Here is a 17,384-nt window from a genome sequence, read left to right on the forward strand (position 1 = left end):
AGTTCATTGGGAAGCTGACCTTTTAAAGATGGTCCCTCAACTGCATCTATTTAACAATTTGTGGTCTGGACCACTATTTTATAAAAGCTATCACATTTCTCAGGAATGGCCTGACAAGCAAACTCTCTGTCAAGAGACATTCTACAAGCTTTTATTACTTTGCATGAATGCCACTCTCACTCTGGGACAAAATCATCACCTTTTCAGGCTTAGCCCCTGAAGAGAGAAACTGGCCACAGTGCTTATTCTGCTCTGAGTCCCACCCATGCCCTGAGCCCTGGACTGCCTTGCAGATGCCTCCAGCCTGCCTGCAGACCGCCTCCGTGGGCAGGCCGAGTCCTGTTCTATCCAGCTGGCAGAGTCAAACCTACCTGGAAGGATGCTCTCCAGCTATGCAAGAGGCCATGGCCAAAGCCTGAGCATGTGGGCAGGAGACAAGCACAGTCTTGAGGCCACTGTTAGCTGATAGTAAAGATGTGTCCAGAAAACCAAATAAAAATGTAAGGAATGACAGCTCTGAAGACACTGACCCAAGGTAGGAGGCCATCTCAGTATGGAAGCCAAAAACAACATATGCTACGGAGCCTGTGTGGTCCCTTTCCAGTAGGTTAAGAAAAATTCTCAGTAAAACATGACTGAGCCACTGCCTTGCATATAAGGAGAATCTGTCTTATATCCAAGATGTCAGTCCTTTGCCTAATAAAAAAGAAAGTTACATTCCCCTTTCCCATATGGAATCCAAATGACTTCCAAGGATACAAAATTGTTTTTAATAATTTTCATATCTCATTACTAAGGCAACAATTAGAAGTCTGGATTAGACCCTTCTTTTTTCCTAAGAGCTGTCAATTCTGACTCTGAAGGAGTTTGCTCTTCTGGTCATCTTCTAACACTGGTTGCTTCAACTCAGCACAATGCTGCCTAACACCTGTCATGATATTTTGCATGTCCCAACGAGCTTTGTGTAGCTTCAGTGCCAGACTGCACCGCAAGGTGTAAGCATCATCAGAACAAACCTGTTGCTGTGATGGCTAAGGATTCACGGCATCGAGAGAGATGGATTCCAAACTGATGCTGATGAAGAGCAAACAACCAATTTTCCACTAAAAAAGCAAACACTGGGCAATTTGACATCAGCAGAACTAACTAGCCCAAGGGGAAAGAAAACAACAAAAGGAAGAAAAAAAATCCATGCAGTTCCCACTTCTTTTTTTTTTTTTTTTTTTTTTTTTTTTTCCTTTTTAGTAGCTAGAATTACTGAATGTTCCCAGCTTCCTCACAAGGGAAAAGATTTTATGTGCTAACGTTAGAGGAGAGGTTTGGAGTCTGTCTCAGTGAATGGAGTAATGAAAGGTAGCATGGAAAAAATAAAGGATAACAGTGGTGGAAGAACAGTGATAATAAAACATCTCAAAAAGAAAAACAGAGAACTAACAAAAGGTGTTGGGAACTGAAAGGTTTTCAAAGGGGAACTGTTGCCCCTTTTTGCCTTAAGTCAACCACAAGGCTGTTTTGATGTTTGTAAGGGACAGTGGACAAGGTGCTGTATTCGAACTCAGCTGGGCTCAGGATTCTACTCCTGACTTGAATCCCGAGTTACACTGTGTAACCCAAGGCAAATTCCTCCCCTTTCCTGGGACTCATCTTTCTTCCTACTGTTTGCTCGCCTTCTCCAGTGTACCTGTGACCTCTGGGGCAGGTAAGAAGACAATGTTCCAAAGCTGAGAACATTCTGGGAGTGTCTTACTTGAACAGAAGTCCTCTGAGAAGCCAGAAGACTTGCTGGTGAAAACACTCCTGTCTCCCTGGCCTCATCAATATTTTGCCAGGAAGCAGCTGAGCTCTTGGCAGCTCTGATCCTCAGTGGCACCAGGAAATGGCTTTGAAGTAGGGGATTTTCCTGAATGGCAGGGATTCCCCATATTTTCCCAGTCCAAGATCCACGACAGTAGCCCCGGAATTCCCAGAATTCAGAGCAGTTGGCTGATTTTTTTTTTTGTTTTTCTTTTTGCCTTTTTTGGTATTTTTTTTTCTTCAGAAAACAGTTAGACAAAAGTAATTTCATTCCTCCTGTCCTACCCTCTAAAAAAAAAGGAAAAGAAAATCAAACAGTAGACTCTACTACATGCAAAAATGTCGACCCTTTCCCTACAAAATTATAAAAGAAACACTTTTTTTAATATGTTGGAATTGATCAGGAAGTCATTCCTGCTAAGAGCTATGGGACAGAATCCTTATATCCCTCCTTAACATTCCAGATATGAGCAAAGGAACACCAGTGTCTGGGTCAGACCACAAGTTCAGCTGTGTTGGTGTCCATAACCAGCAGATTTCAAGGGACATTAAGGACACCACAAACATGTTTTGAACCTTCCTCAGAGCACCCTTCCTGATTCAAGTCCTTTGTGGCTCTTGCTGAGTCAGAGGTGGTGTTTCAGAAAAAGTATTTTCTTCCTAAAATCTTTCTAGTAAGGCTTTGAAGCCAGGTAAGCAATCTGTGGCAGTGAAGTTGGCTTAGCTAAGCATGGTGAAGAAATACCTATTTTCATTAGTGCTGAACAACCTGGCTTCACTGACACTGCCTTTAAAGGCTGACTGTAGGATTCTAGTCTCCATTTATTGTCTACAGAGACAGATATGTACCCTCAGGGTGCATTCATCTCATCTTGGCCTACGTCTCAGACACAGGTGAAAGGCTGAAGACACCTATTTCTGTCCCCACCTTTCACCTCCTCCCTGTAAAGGCAGTCTAAGGGGTCTATCTCAGCTTTTAGAAAACAAAATTTAATATTCAGGCTGAGGGGAATTTCCCCTACAAGTACCAAGTATCTGTGACAGACATCACAGGATCACAGGTAACAGCATAGACCAAGAAAAGCACCATGTTTTTACAACTCTGCTATTACTTCCCTGGCTGATGGAAGAGATATCTGTGGAAAACAAGTAGTGTAGTCAACAATCTCAAGATGCAGCTCAGGAAATCCCTGAACTACCAGCTGTGGTATCTGAGAGGAGATCCTAAGGAACAGATCACTCAGATAGACTTTCTCACTCTCTTTTCCTTCCACTCTCTGAGACAGGATGCAGGATCAGTGATTGAAGGTTGTTTGAAGGTCTGACTGTGTGATAGTTACCTTTTTATTCCTTCTTGTAATAGCTCACCTAGAAGCTAACGGGATATAAATATGTATTAATAATGATAGGCATGGAGAAGCAGAAATGTTCACCCATGTGGGAAATGTCCTATTGGAGTCCTTACCACTATCAGACATTGAAGACAGAGAATTGTGTAGAAACAAGTGTCTCAATCCCCAGTTCAACATTTAAATCATTCCATCATCCTATTTTCACCACAGGAAAGGAAACAGAGACTTTTGACTTCTCTGCTCTTGACCACCATGGCTCCTACATCTCAGGTCAATAAATGTTGCACCATGCTTAGGAGTACTGCACATGGGAGTCTTCACAGTGCAGGCATGTCCAGCAGCCGTTGATACATGGATTTGCATCTTAATAATGTCTTGAATAACCAGCTCTTGGTTCAAAGAGGTTCAGCCATACATACAACATAATACACTGCTTTTCTCCATCTCTCCTGCTTTACTGTATCTAAATGCTATATTCTCTTAGGAGTCCAGTTTTTGGAAGTCAGCTGATCATTGACACAGGAGAAGAGCCCTGAACATTCAATAAATTTAAAAGACTTAATAAAATAGAAATATTCATGACAAAGAAAACTTATTATCTGCATTAAAATTCTCCCAAATAATGAGCTTTTTACAACACTCTAGAGATGGGGTTTGGAACTTTCACAGCCAGCAACAAGAGAATTATGTACCAGGATCCAAAATCAACTAGAGGCTTTATCTCAGAATGATCTCCTTTCCCTTCTCCTTAGCAGCTGCTTAAACTACCACTGCACTGCTTTAGAAAGTCACAGTCCTTGAGATGGACCTCAAATTCACCCTTTTGGACCCTCCCCCCTCTCCATAGCTAACCAAGCTATGTGTGCTTCATAAGCACACAGCCCTTAATTTGATTTCCACCCCTTGGGATTTACATCTTTGATGTAATTCTGTTAACGTCAAAGACATTATGGCAAGGACTCATCTGGGATCTTGTGTACAGCTGTTGCGTTCCAGGCTGGAGGAATTCACATTCCTCCACCACACCCAAATCTGCCCTGAGTTATCAATATTCTGATAAGCAACTCAAATGACTTTAGACTGGTTAAGGAATTTATCTACTTATATTTTCTTCCTTAATTTTCCCTGGGCTCCCTCCCCTTTGATTTTTCACTTTTCAGGCCATGACATTCCTGCTGATTCCTAGATCTCTGGATTCCTACCTCTTCTTTCTGTTGTTGCTAACACACAGCTCTGTCTGGAGCCAGATTTAATTAGACCACAAGAAAAATGAACCACAGTGAAGTTACATCAAGGGTGTGATTTCAAGACACAAGAGCACAAGAGCCAGGAAACACAGAAGACTGAAAAAAGAAAAACAAACCCAGAAAAGAAGAGGAAAAATTTACAACAAACTTTGTCCTAACCCTGTAGTGTCGCACCTCCAGCACAGCTATTATGTTCAAACACAGTTTACACAATAAGCAGTTGATGAGGAAAAGCCTTGGAAGGAGAAGGAAAGGCCTAGAGTGGATCTGCCAGAACACTTTGGCCCTATAGCTTTGTTGTGTGTGGGTTTGATGCTGTGCCAAGCTTTATGACACTTACATCAAGGTTGCTCTCTGCAGTGATGCATCATTGAAGCTAAATCACCTACCCATCGTGGAATTTACAATGATTTCAATGTGCTTTGGTTGAGAACATGTTATCATTACCTTCCCTTTTTTAATACCCCAAATGCCTTTCCAGATCATAGCATACAGTGCTCCAGGAACTTCTTTGCTGCCATGATTGTATGTCATTGTGTAAATTCAGCAGTGAATACAATGGAGACCTGGTCTATCCCAAGGCCTCCAGGCACTGATGTAATAGGAATAATAAGGCACAATCATCAGGAAGAAAATGGTATGTAGGTCTGCCATGTGGAGTATGGAAATGGATGTGGGTGACTGACACTGATGTCATTCACTCCTACCAAGGAGGCAAACAGCTCAGAAAAGGGCTCCTCCTGCACAGCACCAGGAGAGTTATGCCAGTTTCAATAAAACCCTTCCTTGGTGGAAGGAACCATCCCAGTTATTGTAACATGGTGGAGTTTGAGGCTGTGCCCTCTTAGGTTTGGGGTTTCGTTTTCCCCTTCCATTGATTACTTGTAAAAAATATTTTCTTTTACCTAAAGGAAAACAAACAGAGGAAAGAACATTGTCTGTGGGTAACACATTGTATGCTGGGTAACACATTAGTAGAGATCTGTTCCTAGATCTATTTCTCCCCTCTTCATCCCTCAGCTTCCCCCTTCATGAATTAAAATAGAGTAGAAATGTTTACAAGCTCTGCACCTCTGTCAAGAATTTTAAGGTTAAAAGGATGTAGGTGGTTTGGAATAGTAAATACTCAAGTGTTCAGTTAGAAATTGTGCTGTGCAAAATGCAAAGCACGAGTTAACTTTCTATTGATTTATAATGGAGCTTTTCACTTTGGTTCTCAGATTGAATTGGATCTCTGTGCCTGTGAATTACTCCACTGAGAGCTGGAACACATAGTCATTGATCATGTCTTATTTCATCTAGGACAGAAGGTTTCTCCCACTTGGGAAAGTGCTGTTAACCCAAACCACAAGCTCATAGTTTCCCAGGACAAGCAGTTGTGTAGCTGGAAGGACATTTGGTTGGAGGTTCAGTATTGTGATTTGGTAAGATGAAAACTGGAGATAGGGAACTTGTCTCTGTAATGAATTTTTAGTGGACTTTCCTGGTTAATTACATCACAGGTGATTTAAATGGCAAGCTGATTAAAACCAGAAGGGAACAGGGAGGTGAAGCTAGGCAACTACAGAATCTATAAAAGCAGGCAAGGTTAGAAAGCAAGCCTTCCTTTCAGCTGGGCTCATCTGGCAGCTGGCTGGAGTTAGCAGAAGATGAGAGAAGCTTTGTTAGTAGTGTATACCACCTACTTTTAGATACAGCTCAGTGGGGAACTTTCTTTGTTGGGTATGGGAGGGGTTTGGCTTCAGTAAGTCCTTTCCTCACAGATGGAGTCAGGCTCTTCAAAGAACAAATTTAGTCTCCATATTATCTACCCTTTGGCATTTCTGAATGGCTCACCACTGTACTTAGTTGAATAGAGAACAGTTATCAAGTCAACCACAGGATTTTGCAAACCACCTTAGCATCGTTGTAGGTATCTCAGTTGAACACACCTACTCTTTCTGCAGGTATAAGGGAGGAAAATGCTAAAAACAAATAAGTGAACTCCCGTAGCACTACTTGCTGTCCTGTGCAGTGAATCAAGGAAAAACCCTTGAATCACATAATGGTTTGGGTTAGAAGGGACCTTAATCATCTAGTTCCAACACCCCAACCACTGAGGCTGAGCAATATGCTACTAATATGCCTCCTCTCATGTTTTGAAAGACAGAGACTGGAAAAAGATGGCAATATGATCTGATCTGGAAGATCTGTTTGTGAGGAGAAACTGAAAAAAAAAAAAGTGGGAAATTGAATGTGCTGCTTGTTCCTTGACTCTGTTGACAGATGTACACACACAAGCAGCTTTTACAGCAATCAGAAGTAAGTGATGAGTTTTCTGCCATTAGATATTTTTTGCCAAGCACAACAAGCTTTTGAGAAAGCATGAATCTTTCAGCAAGTAACAGAAACATTTGCAGTTAGGAATATGCATTGGGGAAAAATGAGATATTATGGAAGAGATGACCTCTGAGATAAATCACACTGAGAATCAAGGAAGCAATTGCTTTTTCTGCTTCTTTTCCTGACCTTGTGGAGGGTTCTGCATAAGACTTTTTCCCTGTGAACTTGTTTCCCATTTGGTTCTAACTTACAGTGGAAGGACCTTCTCTGTGTGTCCAGTGCTCACAACAAGTGACCTTTTGATTTTCACAGATTTAGTCTCTGAAAGCCCCCCAAAATAAAAGACAACCCTTTTATTCTCGCTTTTCCTTTGGACTGGAAATAAATTTTTCTCCTAGATAAGTTTTGTGTGTCTTCCTCTGAAGCATCTATTCTGCCTACTGACCCTTCTGTCTCCTTCAATACATATAAGACTAAGCCTATCCTCAGAGAAAGTAAAAGGGCTACAGACCTGGGAAAAACACATAGTTTCAGGAGCAGAGGAAATTTGAGGAGGAAGGGTCCCTGAAAAATCACTCCTTACACTGCTCCAGGAGAGTAGCCAACACACAGTGAGAGCTGCCTGCTGTGCTCCAGCTGAAGGCTGGCAAAAAAGGAGGCAGGAAGTAGATCACTGGGAACTTCCACTCCTTGAGCCTCTTGGTGCCTCTACTCATAGACCTCTCTCCCTGTACACCTTGCATCTACCAAGAGAGCCAGTTTGTCAGATCCAAATCTTGATCTGTTAGCCACTAAGATCCCAGGTTTCTATGCACCTCCAAGAGACACCAGCTTATTACCTGCTAGGGTAAGGGCTATCTTTTTTTGTCCTGCTGTCCTAAGCAGTTGTCTTCATGCAGAGAAAATTTGTCTGGGCTGAGGAGAAATTCCGGAAGCAACAGTGGGCAGAAAATAAGAAGTTTCAAGAATGGTGGTTCTAAAGACGTGTCAGCAACAGGGATTAAGGACACAGCTGAGCCTGTGGGCTTACTGATCATGCACACTGCCAGCAAAAGGCACAGGAAAAGAAAGCTCAAACTCAGGCTTATTGGCTTAATGTGTGTCCTTGTGGCCCTATCATGAGTAGTCCAAGCAGTGTGCTACTGCTCTGTGTGGCAGGAGATGGGCAGAGCCCTTGGTACAGCCTGCAAGGGGCATGGAGCAGCCAAGTCAATTATGTGGCAATAACCCAGAAAGAGCAGAACAGGCCTGCATTTGCAGCCTGACTCTCCTGCTGCTTCTGGAAATGGTGCCTCAGCAGAAGCAACTGGGAGAGGTTCTATAAATGAGGAATTGGGCTGATTTCCGTTTCCCATACTACACCATTTTGGTGGCCTTAAAATACCTTTTGAAAGTGCAGGATATGCAGTCAGAACATTTTTATGCTTCTGGAAATGTTGTTCCTGCACTGAGCTGCCCTCATTCTCCACTTTCTTCTCCCCTCTGAGATGGAAATGCACGAGTAAGTGTATGTATTATTTGCAGACTTGCACAGAGGCCAGATCTTCTCGTGGTTGAATTACTAGCCAGCCACTCATCCTGCCTCAAAGAAATGCTTTCTCTCATGAAACTTTCCAAGCTGGTTTAATCCACCATGGGTGGCAAACTCCATGAGATCTTTGCCTGCTGGCACACACTTTGCAGTCACCAGAGCTTAAATTAGCTCTGGGTAATTCCAGCAATGTCTCAGTCTGTGGAAAGGATTCTCCAGCTGAATGCATCATGCTGCATGCTCTCCTCCCTCTACCTGGGTAGTCTCTCAAGTTCAAGGGCGGGAAGCAAAGAGCCAAGAAGGATAAGAGGGAATGAGCCAGTTATTTGGAAATATTAACCTGTCCTCTCTCTCCAAGGCAGGAGACTGAGTGGTTTGAATAGGAGATGCCTCAACAGCCGTTTCACAGAGGGCCATCACAGCTGGGGATTCTTGGCAGGATCAAGTGGATCTGTGCTCTTTCCTTCTAAACAGGGGAGTCTCTACTTTTCTATGTGTCCTCCCCTATCTCCAAGGTCACCTACACTTATGGCCTTGTTCTGGGATGGTTTGCAGCAATAGCCTGTTTTCCATCTATAGAGACAGGGATACTCTTGTGACAGGATTCACCAGAGGGTGCTATTACACATAGCCTTCTACATTTTTCCTATCCTGGAATGATAATGTAGCCTTTTAAGGGGACACTGAAATGTTGCCAGTTCTAATATGTCAGCTCCTTTTCTGAGTGGGAAGCTGCAAAAAGTAACAGGTTTTTCCTCTTCTTCCCCTCTGTTTCTTTGAGGGGTTTAATTTTGGGGGGTTTATTTCATTTTGGCTTTTTTTTTCTCTTTTCTCCAACTGTCAACAAGAAATTATTCTTGTTGCAGTTTTCCTTCTGGAAAGAAGTTTACTGGCTGCTTCTGTTCTGCTATGAAAGCATAATTAATTGGTTTTACAATCCTAACCTGCCTGCCATGGGCTGGGTTTCTCCTGTGGTAGAAAGCATCTACATTTGCTATGGGTCCATAGAAAGAAGGATGCCTCAGTTTCCCTTCACCACCACCATGGAGATCTCTGAAGTCTTACTTGAATCCAGAGGACCAGCTTCATTCCTCGCTGGAAGGGAGGGAGTTAGGGACACGCTGCAAGAACTGTCCTTTCTGCAATGTAGGAACAAGCAGTCCAAAGCAGGACACATTTATCTGTTCTGCCTTCCCTGAGAAGAAGAGGATGGCAAGGATCAGGCCAAGGGACTGCTGCTCCTGGGCAATTTGACAGCCACAGAACATGCTGCAAACAGCTTTCAGGCTTGCAACAGAGACCTGTTTGTTTCCCCTGTTTAATTTGGGAACCATGCATCCAAGCAAACTTTGTATGTCTCCATGTATAAGCCTATACTACAGCCTATTGATTTCCTTCACCCTTGGCAAGAATATCATGGAGGATTTTGGCTTTGCCTGTAATCTCTTGAGTGGATGAGACTAGAAATTTAAATGAGAGTTTAGCTTGCTGACTGTCAGCACTGCCCACGTGATGGCTGCTCCTTTGGCTCTGGTCTGGAGCTGTCTGTTTGGATTAGAAAACTTGGGTACATGGCAGAAAGGGCTGGTTCCCATCTGTGCTCTGCCCCTGCAGACACTGCAGATGAAACTGGTTCCAGGGACTTGGCTCTGCAAACCGGATCCAGAACATGAGCTCCTCCCTGAGAAGCTGCTCAGGTACAGGCTCTGCTATTTTTGACATATGTCTGGTTTTAATCTTGAAGCAAGGCCCGGATGCAGTCTCCTGGCTCACCAACAGTGTGCTGTGTGTTGCCTTGTGGTCCAAATACAAGATACTGAATCTATTTCTTCCTCTCCCTGCGCAAGAAACGCCCAGAGGAAACATGAGTTTATGATGAGAAGCTAACATCTTATTTCTGGGGTGGTCTTTTTATCACCATATGGCTTTAGTGGGAGCCTGCATGGGTGACCACCCATGCAGTAGAAAGTTTGGCGATCCAGTCTCCAGCTTCTGCAGAGACCAATTTTTTGATCACACAACTTTGCTTGCAATGTGGTTTCCTCTAAGATTTTCAAGTCATAAGTTCTGTGAGTCATCTTGGATTTTCCTACCTTGACTAAAACTAGCTGTAACAAATGCAAATATAGTCAAATAATACATTTGTGTAAAGGTAAGTCTTCTCCTAGTGAGCAAATACGAAGGCACCAGTAAATTCCAGTGCATGACCACTTTGCTAATCAGAAAAGCTTTTTCCAAATTACTTTATAGCTTGAAAGCCAACAGAAAAAATGGCCCCGAGTCATTGGTAAGAGAAGGTAAGCAATAAACTTAGTAGTGGTGGGATGTGTATCAGTTTCTATGTGACTTTATTTATTTTTTAGAAAAATAATGAGACTAAAGGCAAGATTCCCCATAAGCATCCCACCAGACAGACACCTTTCCAGCTTATTCCAGATGGGAAGTGATGGTCTCTTTGAGTATTGACATATATTCTCTTCTCCACTTTGATTTGCCTCCAAAAATAGTCCTGAGTTAATCCTTTCTGTATTTGTGAATTTGAAATAATCTTTCTATTTGTGCCAAGTGTTTACAAGAAATGTCAACTTCTTCATTGATTGCATGGTCCTCAAGGTCACTGAAACAGTTGCCAGGATGCTACCTGGGTTTTACTGAATGGAGAACTAGTGCTCCAGCAGTCAGTGATTGGGGACCTGAATCACCACTGCCAGAGAGAGGTGGGAAAGGAGGAAGTTTTCCTCTTCCATGTGATTCATCTTATGATGCTCTCTGGCACTGAAGTGAAATCCTGACAATAACACATCCATCCAGGAAATGGGTTAGAAAAGGCCCATTTCACTGCTTTCAGTGAAATTCATTAAATCCCCGTTTGCCTACACTCTGACCCTGTAAATGTATTTAGGAAGTTGGGGAATTATATTCTTGAAGGGATTACAGTGTTTTAATATAACAGTATTGAAGTAAGCACCTTTGTCTGTAACCTTTTAAGGAGTTTGAAAGGTTTCATTCAGTGATGCTTATTGTGTGCTACACAGACAATTGAACTGGCCTCAGAGAGGCAAACTATCTTAATTTGTTCCATCGATACCCACATGGGATAGGGAGAAACACAAGTAAAACCTAGATGCTCCAACTGTTTTGTGGGAGGAGAAGTAAGTTTTTCAGAAGTTCTCCTTGAGATGTGACAGTGATTAAATTTGCTGCCCCTAAGAACTACTTTAATGGAGAGCCTAAAGCTGGTATCAGGTCTAATAATTTCTAGTTTAAGAAGTCAGAATAGTCAGCATGGATTTACCATACACAAACCAGGTTCAACCAACCTGATTTCCTTTTGTGATGAAATGACTGTGTGAACAAGGGGAGAGCACTGGATATAGTAATGATTTATTAAGGCTTTGGAGACAGTCTGACACAGCATTCATGTTATGAAGCTCATGAAATGTGAGCTAGTTGGTCAAGCTGTTAGGATAAAAAATATCTGGAGTGCTGAGTTCAAAGAAGAACATTCAATGATTTGGTGTCCTCCAATTTTGGCTGGTAATTAAAGGAGCATCCCTGGAATCTGTACTGTGGTCAATATTTTCATCTGCATGATTATACAGAATGTATCCCTCTCATATTTGTGCATGATACTGAATTAGGATGAATGGTTGATGTTTCAGAGACAGAGGGAGAAATCTGAGGGCTGAACTGACAGAAACGTTACAAGACTAAGGAAGAAGTGCCCATAAAGCAGAGTAACCCCACACATTGATACTGTCTGGAAAGCAACTGGCTGAGCAGCAGCCTTCCTCAAAAGGACTTTGGGGGTTAAGATGTGTATTAGGTTGAAGAGGTGCCAGCAGTGCACAGTCACTCCAAGTAAGGCCAATCGCCTGCTCAGCTGCATTAGAAGGAAGGGGGGCCAGAACTCTGAAGTAAGCTGGGGATATCTATGCATTGCTACAAGGCTGTAGCAGGCTACAGTAGTTTGCTCTTCACCATTCCTACCTTATATGCTCAGTCATCTATCACCTGATACCAGTATCACTTTGCTCATCTAGCTACTTAAGGCAGAAAGATCAAAGCTCCCTTGGGTACCACTCTGTAGGTTCCAGTTACACCTATGGCTGAAGTGGAGACATATTTACACCTTGATTTGCTTCTGGGAGTTCCCTCCTCTTCCTCTCTCACTCCTCCCCCACACCTCCGAGCTTGCAGTCAACCTCAGTTGAATATCAAAAGACATCAGAAATATGAGACAGCTGTCCAGATGCTCAGAGAAATGATCTGAGAAGAAGGAGTCAGGCGATGTATCCCAGGAAATGGATCCTGTCCTAAGCGGAAAATGCATTCATCATTCAGATAACTTCTGCCACAGAAAAGCCATCTGGATAAACAAGGACAGGGTTACACAACCATTGTGCAGATCCTCATTCCTTCCTGGCCAGTTGTAAAAAGGCAGATGTGTAACACAGGGTTTTGTCTGCAGGTAGAGAGAGAAGGAGACCATGAGAGAAGGCTGGGATTTCTGAGGTCAGTAGCAAAAAGAGGATTCAATCCTTTGAATCCTTCACAAACCTTGTAACTGGAAGCTGGTCAGTGGAGGACTCAGACCAACACAGTTATGTTACCAGGAGACATAAAACAAAGAGAAAAGGGGAAATGGGATTCTCAGAAGTCCATTTGTGGACTTCCACTTTCCCCAGCTTTGTTGCTGCTAAAGAAGCCAACATGAGGTATCACTGCAGGACCCACCTCCTAACTACAGCTCAACCCTGCTGCTGCTCAGCTAAGAGCTGCTTTTGACTTGCTGTAATTATTGGCTGACCACCTTGCATTACCTCTCCTCACACAGCAGTCCCCACATCTCTCCTGGCTACCCCTTAACCTGCACCCCAGCCCTCCAGCAGGAGCTCCTTCATGTCCTGTCTCTCCCATGGGGAAGGAAATAGTCTGAGGTGTTTGTTGGCTCAAGGATGCAAAGGAAGAATTTGATGGAAGAGTGAGAAACTGAAGTTCAGTAGAAATAATTGGAGCATTGTGTTGATTTCCCGCAAAGCCAGCATGGAGGAGGAATAAATTCTCACATAAGATTCACAGGCTGACTAGAGTCTGCATTTTCTGCAGTGTTCCCATTTATAACCCCAAGTAATAGGAGAAACATTAACCAAAGAAAGCCAAATGTTACCTGTCTCCAGTGGAGGAGCAGACCTCTGAGGAAAACTCATGTTCAGTGCTGATTTCTCCGTTTGGAAAGGGTAAACACTGACATCTGACTCATATCCTCAAAAAGTGTATGAATCCTATACACCCTGAAAGTTAAGTAAGGCCCAAATACTGTATGAATATCACACCCCATTGCTCAGGAGGGAAGGCTGTAGGACAGGCTAAGAAGCCATATGAATTCACAGACTGGCCCTCATAAATAGTGGAATATTGTCCGGAAGAAAGGCTGTTATGAGAACAGGCTTGGAAGCTCGCTAGAATATGGCAAATCTATCTAGCAGCTGAGATAACAAGAACACACGCAGGAGAGTTAAGGGCAGAAGGAAATGGGTGTACAGTGTGTGTCATAAATTACAAAAAGAGAGTAAGCAGGGTGTGCATGGGAGACTGAATGCCATGAGCAAAGGTCAAAACCAGACACTAAAAAGAAGAGGTACATGTGTGATGCAGCAGAAGCTGTAACTTAACCGGCTTATGGGAAAATCCACAAAGAGATGGGAAAGGAAATATTTTTTTATTTGCTTTTTCCCCCCTTTTGCCAAATACTGCGGGTCATTAGCTGGGACAAGCTCTGTGGATAACAGAAAGGACTCTCCAGAGACCAAATTCTTAAATCCCTGCTCTGAGTTCTGACAGCTAAAGCTGAGGTATTTTGGACAGCCACAGCATCTACAGAAATCAGCATTCCCTGTAGGACAGGCCTGGGATGCCTGACTACAGTGCCTGCTTCTGTGAGAGTAGGTGGTTATAAAAATGAAGGCAGCAGGGTGCAAGTGAGATGAGATACCGGGGCTGGCCTAAGCGACCCATTCGCTTCCAGTGTAAAGGGAGATGCTCTAGGTTATCCCGCACTCTTAATTTCCTCCCACTTTCCTCTGGAGAGCTGAGCATTTCTGGAAAGAGATTTTAAGTCCTGCTTTTGGCTCCTCTACGTTCACACTGCAAAAGCTGGGGGTCTTGACTCAGGGATGTTACTCCTGTGTCAGTACCATCCCTGCAGGTTCCTCATGCTCTGTCAAGTGGAAGAGCTGTGCGGTATTTAGAATAGTATCTTACACCACAGAAGATGTAGGCTACAGTCTTTATTTTTACCATTCAAATCCTTTATGTGCTGTGACATGGTTCCTCATCAATGAAGAGTGAAAAATATCACTTCCTTGTTCTGAGAAGACGTACAGCAAGAACTATGGATGCCCCAACTGAGCTGTGGAATCCATGGAGTACTTCAGCTTTGAAATATTTGTGTGTGCCATGTTCACACACAAAATATATTCATACAATGTTACTTGCACAAAGGATGTGAGAATCAGCCTTTCTACAGTTGGGTAAACCTCAGTATTCTGGTATTCCCTGACTGAACGTCTGGCATTTAAAAGCATAAATCCATATTTTAAAAAGAAAAGCCAGAGTTATGTTCCCAGCCTTCCTGGCAAAAGAAAGAAAGTTGTGAACAATGATTGTGTACGACTGCTCCTCAAATTGGAAAGCAAATAAAAAGAAGCTTCAAATCTTATTTTTTTCCCCTAAACACTTTGTCCTGCAATTTACTGTTTTGGTGGCTTTTATACACTATGGGTTTTGTGCTTTTCCAAAATTTTTCCCTGAAGCACGATTTCTGTTTCAGAACTGCAAACAACGGGAAAAAACCAGCATGTTTTCAGTAGGCATTGTGATGAATGTAGCTGCTGGATGAATCTAGCCCACTCCCCTCCTCACTGCCACCCTGCTCGATGTATTTAAAATCTCCAAAGATCTTCCTTTAAGATACCAGGGCTTCCCATTGTGCTGGCTTTTATTGGATTTCAGGTGCCATTCAGTTATCCCCTCAGCTGCTTAAATTCTTGAAATGCTAGGATCATATTTCACCTGATCTGGCACTGAACCATGTTCCCTATCTCACCCCAAAATTAATTAAACCATAAATTTTCGGAATAAACATGCAGCATCCACTATCACTGAAACAGTCTGGGCTTTGTTGAGCAAACTGCTGCAAGAACAAAGCCGCCTCTTTCTCTTTCTTCCCACCCTGCACTTCTCTTCTCTTGATGTGTATCAGCAAATACAGTAAATATAGCACTCTCCCTCCCTCTTACAGAGAGATAATTCTTGTTCTGCCGTTGTCACCATTTCATAGACTCAGGAGAAATTGCAACAGCTCACAGGGTGAGGTCTTACAGGAGAGCAATAACTTTGCTAAGAAGAGGAACTCCAAAATGAATCCACATATTTTCCTTTTTTCAGGCAGCCCTTGAAAATGCTACTTTGATTTGCCCTTTACCTCAGTTTCCCATCTGTATAGTGAGTTTTTCTGTCTGACACTGATGCTAGGCAGTTAAAATTCATTAATGAAGCAGAGATTATTAATTACTAATTCACCCAAGGAGATTATTTACGTATGTACCAAATTGTCAGTGATAATCTTGTAGCTGTCTCAGAACTACCTCTGAATCCTCCCAATCCTATAACTGTGAAGCTGAACTATTACAACAGTTTTTGAAGCTAACACTTGCCATTACAAAACACATACTATTCAAAACTAGCGATCAGAAAATAACTAAAATGGGATTTCCATTTCCTATTCTGAACTTTTAACTAGTGTGGAGGCTCCAGAATCTCTCTCCGATCTGAAGAAAACCTTATTCCTGAAACATATTTGATTTTATTTTCTGGATAGCCTGATCATTTCAGACACGGTTTAGGACCAAGAACTCTGCCACTTCACCAACATGATTCAGGCAAGACCTTTACCTTAATCCTCAGATCTTCTAATCCTGTCAGAGCCCATGAAGAATACTGAATGGCTGCTTGGGTGGGAGACCTAGGGAGCATTGCCTGGTTGCTATAGGCAATGTAACCAAAGGTGGCATTTTTATTCCTTGAATCCACTGTCAGCCAACACCCTTGCCTGGTATTCAAGGCTGTTGTGGGTTGATAGATATAAATCTGAGCTCCTGACCAGCTCTGGTCTTTAGAAATTCTCTGGTAATTTGATTGCAGCTCTGGTGCAAATGTCAGTGTCCTGGCTCTGCTCCAGCTCTGCTGATTTACACTCTTCTGACTCAAACTCTCGGTTCTGTTCCAGTAGGATGCTGTGTTCTTCTCCAGTTCTTCAGTTTCTGTCTAGAGCAGATAAACATTGTTTCTCCCAGCCAAAATAAAGTGAATATTACATTCATTCTAGGGCGTTTTTGATGAATGGAGCCACAGAAAGGTGAATGTGGTGTTTGTTCCTGCTGGGTCCTCACTTCTTTCATGCCAGGCAAAATCTGAATCCCTGTGCTACAGAATCTTGACTGTGGACCGAGATCCCCAGGGTATGGAGCCTCAGGTGAAAACGTGCTGCTGCCAGGATGCTCCAGCCAGCCAACGGGCTCAAGTGCAGAGGCAGGTGTCAAGATCAAAGTGGCATCTGACGTGCTACGATACGGTTATCATCTGCAGGCTTGGGTCTGCTCCGTCCTAAGGCTTGCATCAGAGTCTCCCAGCTCTGGTAGCAAATGAGGAATGTGATGTCTCTGTGAAAAACACAGGATAAATCTCTTCTCTAAAGAAGCATTCTTTCTGTTTCTGTTCTCAAGCTGGGACCTGAAAAATAAGACCAGAGGGAAGGGAATACAGAAGAGTTTTTTACACATTATTCCTTGAAACTTTGGAATTAGTGATTAATGCAAAGTCTGGGTTTTCCTTGAAGGATCCTAGAGTCTGTTGTCTACTACTTTTTTTTCACCTGTTGCCATGGACAGACTGGTGAATAACTGAGCACTGTGAAACAAGAGAGCAGATTCTTGGTTCCTAAGGCATTAATCAGCCCTAGTTCAGACAAGAGCATTTCCCTTCACTTCAGTTTTCCTTCCCTGCCGCATCTCCTGCCAGGATGTCCCGCTGCCTGCTGGAATTAATGTGGCTTAAATATCCCTCAGGATTCTCCTT

This window comes from Vidua chalybeata, chromosome 7 (assembly GCF_026979565.1).
Source record: "Vidua chalybeata isolate OUT-0048 chromosome 7, bVidCha1 merged haplotype, whole genome shotgun sequence".
Taxonomy (NCBI): Eukaryota; Metazoa; Chordata; class Aves; order Passeriformes; family Viduidae; genus Vidua; species Vidua chalybeata.